Source organism: Macrobrachium nipponense, chromosome 43 (genome assembly GCF_015104395.2).
Source record: "Macrobrachium nipponense isolate FS-2020 chromosome 43, ASM1510439v2, whole genome shotgun sequence".
Taxonomy (NCBI): domain Eukaryota; kingdom Metazoa; phylum Arthropoda; class Malacostraca; order Decapoda; family Palaemonidae; genus Macrobrachium; species Macrobrachium nipponense.
In genome coordinates, this window is record NC_061104.1 from 12,142,901 (window position 1) to 12,151,941 (window position 9,041).

Below are 9,041 nucleotides of genomic sequence, written 5' to 3' on the forward strand. Positions count from 1 at the left end.
TAGAATGAACACCGATCTTCCAATAATGGTATTTTTATAGATGGAAACTATACTTTTGACTATCCGTATGTATTTCCTAAGGTGGCTAGGTTCCTTCTCGCCCTGTAGCCTAATTTGGTAACTATTTGAAGATGTGTTCAGACCGTGTTGAATTTGGGGACTGCAAAGAACTATTATGTGAAATAATTGTTCATGAATATCATGTTATAGGTTTATATTGCTCTTGTATTGACTAGAGGTTTGCTTTTTTTGGGGTGGGTGGGTGGGAAGATGAGTGTTTCTTGTCTAGTGTCATGCCCATTTTTTCCCATCTATTTTGAGTTTTTTTTTCTGGATTGCAAAATAGTTTTTCTTTGATGCTATCTAATGGAAAAGCAAATAAGATTGGAAATTGAAATATTCATAGTTGTCATTAGGCGTGGCAGTCTGTGACGTATGACAGAAGCATATCCATTATTTGGATAGAGCAATTTTTCTGGCACTTTATATATATATATATATATATATATATATATTATATATTATATATATATATATATATATATATCATATACATATATATAATATCTCGTAGATAATTGAGGAGATATAAATACTGAATCTCAAATTTTTCGTCTGTGATTTTAGTCTGCTATTTGCAGGTTGCATCTCTAGCTTAGTATATATAAACAACAACTAGTGCCAGATTCTTCGTTCAAGGCTAAATATGTAGACTATGGGAATTGAATAGAAAACCTCTTCGAAATAGTGCTATTTATCGCAATTTTATTTCTCTTACATAACTAATGAGAATGTCCTGTAATTTGGCAAGACGTGTAAATTTCATATTGCCAGTTTAATACTAATATAAACTGAAAATTGATTATCAGTTCGCTATCGACGAAGTCGCGTACCATAGTTTTTCCTTTAAGTTTGTTCGTCGGTGTCGGTCACGCTTACCTTGTCATCTCAACTGCTCCACAGTTCAAGGTACATTAGCCAAGCTTGGCACATGGGTAGGTAATCTTGCAAAGATGCGCCTGTATAGTCTGTTCGTTGTCGTGCATTTTTTTTTTTTACGTCAAAAAGTTAAAATTATGGTTCCAAATTCCGTCGTGTTTGTATGTAACTTCAACTGTCGACGCAACGTTTGAACGCTAAACGATAAAATTGGCATATCTAATGCATACTTTCACTAACGAGGTCATTTTTTCACTTGGCACGAAAGTTATTGACTTTGACATTAGCCCTGACCTTCATGCAAAAAATAGCCGGGGGTGGGGTGGGATGGGGTTCGTGTTTTCCTGTCATATTTTTGGGGAAAATAGGAGGAGTTATGTGCTTTTGCAAGAACTATAATGGTGTCGTCTTCAACATCCCATCTTGATGCCATCAGTCGGGATGTTCCTGGGGTAGTTTTGTCGCCTGAGCCAGGGACGGTGGCTTGTGTAATAACCTCAAGAGATTTTGTTAGTTGTGCGTTTTACGGAGGGCACTGGCCCAACTATGCTGGTGTCTTTGGTTGCCAAAAAGAATAATGGGGTTCTTGTTAGAATGGTAAAAGAAACTTTTGTTTTCTAGAGTTATTTTAAGAATAAAATATGAATATTTTATTCTTAAGAAAAACAATAATGGGGCTCTTGAGCCGAGCATAAAAGATTAATGTGAAATGTTAGAATGGTAAATGAAGCTTTGTTTTAGGTTTATTATCCTACATACTATATTCTTTTAAAATTATAGTTGTGTGGATTACACGATTGCCGATGAACTAGAATTCAAGATTCACTTGAACTTTTATGTTTTTATAAAACGGGGAAACAGTTGATATACAAAACTAGGTAGTTTACACTCGTCTTATCCTGAATGTTTGCACAAATTGAGAACGAGACAAAACTGCAACCGTGAGGTAACCCAGTATTAACAGAAAGAATATAAAGACAAGGAAAAAAATAGTATTCGCAGAAGGTTTATGGTAGTGTATAGGTGTTATGACCGAGCATGTGTTAAGAATTATCTTAAATCTTTCAAGCAACATCATTGTGATCTTCATCAGGATTATTTGAATAAAAGGACAGGTTTCGCTTATTTAGACCCTGCAAGGTTACGTTCACAGGAGGAATTCCTCGCAAGTTTTCGTGATAAACGAGCGAAGATTGTTGTTTTCCGGTGATTCACAGGCAAATGGTTGGTGCAGTTCCCATTTGAGAGGAAATGCCGTGTTCTGCACCTTTGAATTTCCTTGACTGCCTCACATTTTATCGCGTTATATCTTGTTTGTGATCGTCGTGAAATATGATTGAAAACTGCTGACACGTAAGTAGGTTAATGCGTATCATAATTCTGATACTGCTTGCAGCAGTAGGGTTATTGATTTCCATGTCGGACATATTAATTTCATTCTAGCGTTTAGTTTATCACGCTGTTAAATATATAGGTAAGGCTGGGAGAATTTTCTTCGATAATTGGAAGTAAGGAAGTTTACTTCGTTCGCACTCGAGGTCTACCGTCAGCAGAGTGTGAGGCAAGAAAATATATTCTCATAATTCCCTTACGGGAGTTGTGCCGTTAGTGCACCACCTTCGTCGCATTGTATATAGGCATTCCTTGAGGCCCTTTGGGGCGTCCCTTCGGCCCCCAGCAGCAACCCCTTTCATTCCTTTGACTGTACCTCCGTTCATAGTTTCTCTCTCTCTCTATCTTCCATCTTAATTTGTACCCTCTCCCAACAGTTGTTTTATAGTGCAACTGTGAGGTTTTCCTTCTGCTACACCTTTCAAACTTGTGTACTGTCAATCTCCATTTCAGCGCTGAATGACCGTATAGGTCCCGGCGTTTGTCCTTTTGGCCTGAACCCAAATTCTATCTCATATTCTCTTGATAAAGTATGGGTAGGTGGTCGCTAGTTCGATTCTCGGCCATTCCATTGAGGAGTGAGAGATGTGTATTTCTGGTGATAGAAGTTCACTCTCGACGTGGATCTGAAGTCACGTAAAGCCGTTGGTCCCGTTGCTGAATAACCACTGGTTCCATGTAACGTAAAAACACCGTACAAACAAACAAACAATCATTACAGCGCAATAATTACAAAAATGAGTCCCATCTTTTGATATTTTAGATCTGCAGTAAGGAACTGGTCAGCATTGATGACGAATCATTTAAGTTGGGAAGAACAACCTCTTTGGCCAAGTTTTGCGAGAGTTTCCACTTAACATACTTCTGTGTTACTGTATAAGGCAATGGAGTCTGGATACTCGGCCGAGCAGCAACCATTGCCACATGATCTGTTGTCGTTGTTGGACGACAGCCACTCATTGCATCTTGCGGAATAATTCCTTATAGCCAACCTTGTGACAAGGAGGTGGGGAGGTGCTGTCAGTTTTACCTTCGTTGTTGGGAAAGAATTGTGTTTATATCATGCACATGTCCATTGATTATTTATTCAATGTCAAACCCGATCATTCTGAGAAGTAAATTCAGTCATTGCTTTGAAGAACAATGGGTACTGTGTTTATGTAATTTGGTCGCACATTTTGTAAAGATTCGAAATGCAGTATTTTGAGATGATATAAACACTTAAACATTGGAAGAAACTTATATAAACAAGCCGTGAGTTTGACTCATGCACCGTTTGGTAGTCTAGAGAACCACCGTCGAACTGTTTGTTTTTCTAAGCGGAACCTTTCATGCGTCTTGGCAACCTGTTATAAGGGCTGGTTGCGAATTCTGGCACATCGCGTCCGAATTCATTTCTTTCTTAATCAAACGAACGAAGATATCCTTGATACATTTTGATAATTGACATGTTATGAATTATTCAAAGGGTAGCGTGGCCATAGGCTTTACTGCTTGTGTCTGTACAGGAAGCATAAAACAGAAGTTCATGATCATTTTAATAATCGACCTGTTTTTGCACTGAGGTGACGCTCTAAGTTTCACTGCAGGTGTTGTATTGTAGGGCGCATAATATCGATCAGAAAATGACTTAAATCTTTAACCGGAGTCAAATGAACACCTCGCACAGGAAGAACTAGAGAGTTTTTGCTAGGTTGCTATTTAGTGCATTTTCTTGCTTCCTGTCGTTTAAAAGCGTCCGTCATTCCACACCACCTTAAAATATACTTTCAGAACTATAAATGAAATCGGGCATTACGCATTATACAAATCTGTTATTTTTACGCGTTCGCCAGAGACTTGACACAAGATAACTTAGTCGTTTCAACTACGTCACTTTTTGGCACACTCCACTTGGTGCGAGGATTACAAACACAGGTGTCTTTGTGGTATTATATATTTACTCGAGTGCCCTCATCGCTCTGGCTTTGCTATGCGCTGGTGATATTCGGTTTTCTCTTCTCCCTTTTTGATCTTAACATGTTGGATGTCATTTTAAATGAAAGGGTCTTTAAATTTTGTAGTTATTTTATAGTTATAGTTGCTATCCTATGATAATTAGGCGGTTTCCACACTCGAGAGATTTGAGGTATATTGTATATTGTTTTTGTTTTAGTTACAATGATTAGGCAGCGCTTCCCCCATGGAGACTTGTGGTGTATTTTATTTTATATTTTCAGTAGAATTTATGGAGTTTCAATTATAATCATTAGACTATGCATCCACACCAGGATTGTTGATTGATCATGATTTTTGTATTTAGCTGTAGAAGAATTTCTTGGCCATGTTGACAGAAAAATTCCACATCTCGCACTGTACAACAACAACAACTTTCCTTTCCTTTCCTTATGTTCCCTTTCTTTGTTAGTGCTGTCAGTGCACATCTTGTGGTGCACTGTAGGCGTTACTTAAGGTTCTTTGCAACGTTCCTTCGGCCCGTAGCTGCAAGCTCTTTCATTCCTGTAATTGTACTCCGCTCATATTATCTTTCTTCTAATCTTGCTCCCATCCACTCCTAACAGTTGATAGATAGTGCAACTGCGAGGACTTCCTCCTGTTAAACCTTTCAGACCTCGTTTACTCCGCTTCCCTTTCAGCGCTGAATGACCCTCGTAGGGCCCAGGACTTGTCTTTTGGTCTAAATCCTATATTCTTCTCTATTCTTTCTTCGTGTGCATCTTTGGGTAAAAAGGCGGACTCCAATTCGTATTAATTTACCGCGAGACACCCGAGAGTTCTTGAGGTGTAGCTTAAGAGAGGTGAGTCACTGAGTATGATTGGCATTTCCTTTGTCGATGTCATAAAGGGCAGGACTCTGGCGTCTCGCCTCTTGCTTTATCTTGACATCTGTTGGAGGCCTTCGGCATCTGGGGGAGGAATTTCTCACGCTGGCCATCAAGAGCTCCTCATGATGTAGTACTTCAGGTGTCAACTCGAAAACCAGTACGAAATGTATTTTTAAGCCTCTCTCTCTCTCTCTCTCTCTCTCTCTCTCTCCTTGATTTACATAGTGTATAATGCATTTGCAGTCTCCTCCCCCCCCCTTTATGTACAGTGTATTAAAATATACTTTCAAAGTCTCCCATGTATTTGTTTCCTCACCCATTTCATTTGTATAGTTAATATTATTTTAAGTTTCTCTCCCTCCTTTATTTAAATATTGTAATATATTTTAAGTCTCACTCCCCCTTTTATATAAGTAGTGTACTACATTTTAAGTCTCCCTCCCCCCTTTTTTTAAGTAAAATATTTCGAGCTTCCCTCTTATTTAAAACGTGTAATATATTTTTAAGTCTCCTGCCCCCTTTTATTTAAATAGTTAATATATTTTAAGTCTTGCTTTTATTTTAAATGTTGAATGTTCCTGTTATTGTTACTTAATTTCTAGTAAACTTTTTTTTTTCTCCTTGTAATGCAACAAATACTAAGTTTTTTGTTTGTTACTGTAACAAATTCCGTATGCACGTTTGGGCTATTATTGCAAGTAATTCCTTAAGAATTTTCTATTGTAAATACTGCAGCGATTTATTTATGAACGTTTTATTGCTATTAAATAAAAATACATATAAATATTAACTTTCTTTTCACCTTACTATCCAAAATGATTTTTTTTCTATAGATTGTATTTGGTTTTCCCAGCCTAATTCGAACGTATTTTCAAAATTTACGTTTTATCATAAATCCTTTATGTTTAGCCATTCTCTCTCTCTCTCTCTCTCTCTCTCTCTCTCTATCTCTCTCGCTTCTCTCTCTCGCTCTCTCTCTCATCTCCCTCCTCTCTCTCTCTCTCTCTCTCTCCTCTCTCTCTCTCTCACACACATATATATATATATATATATATATATATATATATATATATATATATATAATATATATATATAAATATGAATTAACAACAAAAATAAAAAATGGAACGTGATGATCACTGCCAAAAGAATAGTTATCGTAGAAGTAGTTAGTGTCTGTCACGTTTATTTTATCAACACACTCTTTGACGAAGTTAAAGGGATTCTTGTCAAACCTGGGAGATTACAAAACTATAGAACATCATGATTAGATGGGCATCACTGTCCACACAACTCGCAGAGTCGAAGAGATTTCAGTCAAACGCGGTACAAAGGTTAAGCATTTGGCATCGGTACACGTGAATAAATATATTACAAAGATCATCAGCTGATCATTAAGTTCCACGTATAATGAATACAGAACTTGCCTGGAGGAAATGGCGGGTGTTAAGTCAATCTAGGTGTTCATTTTAGAGCAGTTGGTCGGCGCCCTGTCTGGTCATGAATTACTTTAGTAATACTCACTATGCTTGTTCTTTCTGTAGCGCAGGATTATTCTATCGTCTCACATATCTATATATATATATATATATATATATATATAGATATAGATAGATAGATAGATATAGATAGATATAGATAGATATAAATGTATATGTAAATATGTATGTATTATGTATAAATGTACATAATGATTTTATTGGTAATTAAACAGAATGATGAATTAACAAAATGAGGGAATTAAACGTGGAAGTAATTACTGCCTAGTTAGAATAAGGAGGCGTATAAAACTGTTAATTTCATATTCCTCTTTTTTTTTTTTTTTTTTTTTTAATTTGCTTTAGAAGTGAAAGGGAGCAGTTTTAGTTTTTGTATCTCTTAGGGTAAATACACATTCTCTTCTACGGCTTACGATTACCTTCGTCACAGGGTTGATTTTTTTTTTTTTTTTTTTTTTTTTTTTTTTTTTTCATTTGCTAGATGTTTTTTCAATCCTTTTTTCCTTCAAAGTGTATTTTACGACAGAATTACTATTGATTTATCTTTTAGGTTTCCAGTTCTGGCCTAAAGTTTCTACTTGCAATATTTTTATATCAAAATTATAAATAAATAGATGCAGCTCAGTTATGCTAAGGTTGTATTAAGCTCCAAACCACAATTTTCAATTTGTTTGCCTTCAAATTCAAAAAGGCAATTATTTAATAAAATCAATGATTTAATCACTTGATGAAAACAGTTTGATTTACTCATTGCCAACCCAGCTTCGCCAACTACTGGAAAATGTGTGAAATGAATGAACGCAGCTACGGCAACGCTGGTCATTGAAATTGAACAGTCTTCGTTATAAGGAATATCGATGAGGTCAATATCGCCATATAACAAATTGCAACACGCTTTTTGTTGACACGAGTATGTGGGTAGCAACTGTCGTCAAGAAATGTGGTTTGTGAAGGTTAGTTTTATTGGACTGGGGATTATAGATGCTTTATATGCTGCCATAAACGTAGCGTGGAAAGAATATAAAAGTATTTAATGGTTGTGGTGTATTCAGTTGTGGAAAGTTTTTTATTTTTCAGTATTACGGAAAGGATGTTAATTCTATGTTTGTTTACATCATCCATTTGTTTGTATGGAATAAAAGAAAGTAATTGTTGTCAATAATGGTCGGTAAACTAGTAATGTTGTGTATATGGATAGCAAATATTGATAACCAGCAATCATACTGTCACCATACTACTGTTACTATTGATAGCCAACAATCGTACTGTCACCATACTACTATTACTGCTGTGATACAATGATTGTGAACTATAGTGTAGCATTGTCGACATAAAGATTCTGTACATAAAACTGATAAGAGTGATTGCAATGTTGCTTGCTTTATCCGCTGTGTGTAATTTTCATGGCTGACTGTTAAAACTGGTTATCTTATTTCCTGAATGTGAAATGGAAGTGTTTGCAGGTTATGTACAGTAGTTATAAAATTTTGTTGTGAAGTTACGAAGTAATGATAACTAAATGTAATTTAGAATGGCCGCTTTATTTTTGTAGTGTTATAAGTATGCGGCGTTCCCTTGCATCCTGACTTAAGAAAGTCCAAAGGACTCTATCACCTTTAGTTGGCAGACTTCGTGCCTCAGTCTCGTTACTTGAAATGTTTTGCAAGTAAACTGTTCTTGTGTGCTGCTGTAGTCAATTTTTTTTTTTAATTTATTTTTTTATTTTTACGAAATTAGGAGGTTTGCGTTTGAAATATTACATTTTCTCTCTCTCTCTCTCTCTCTCTCTCTCCTCTCTCTCTCTCCTCGTCTCTCTCTCTCTCTCTCTCTCTCTCTCAGAATTTCTGGAAATGAAAAAAAGAACAACATACCAGAACAGGAAAGAGACATGGGAAAATCCTTATTACTACCAATATTAAATGAAGGAGAAAACACGCAAACCATCATAGTGATGAATGCGCAGGGTTTAGTTACGAGTAACTCAAAAAGAAAAATAGAGTACTTAGAAGAACTAACCCAAAATGAAAAGAAAATAGATATAATGAATATAAGTGAAACCTGGTATTCCCAAGAGACTGGGAATGATGATCAAATAAAAGGGTTCCAAACTTATAGATCAGATAGAAAAAATAGGAATCAAGGGGGAACCGCAATATATGGGAAAGACAAAAAACAAGGAAAAATATATGAGAAATATAGTAACTCAGAATGTGAACTAATAGCGGTAGAATTTGAATCTGAAAAATTGATGAACATAGTAATATATAGACCTCCTAATACTAAAGAGTTTGACTTAATAATTGAAAAATTGGATGATATATGTAGAAATCAACAAGGACTGGACTATTCTCCTATCTGGTGACTTCAACTTTCCTTTCGTAGAATG

The 9,041-nt window shown here is 36.0% G+C and overlaps 1 protein-coding gene across 2 annotated transcripts in view; it reads left to right on the plus strand.

Moving 5' to 3' along the window:
- Positions 1-9,041, plus strand: part of LOC135213535 (kinesin-like protein KIF2A) — a 132,344-nt gene that overhangs the window by 65,515 nt on the left and 57,788 nt on the right. The gene's annotated exons all lie outside the window — the stretch shown is intronic.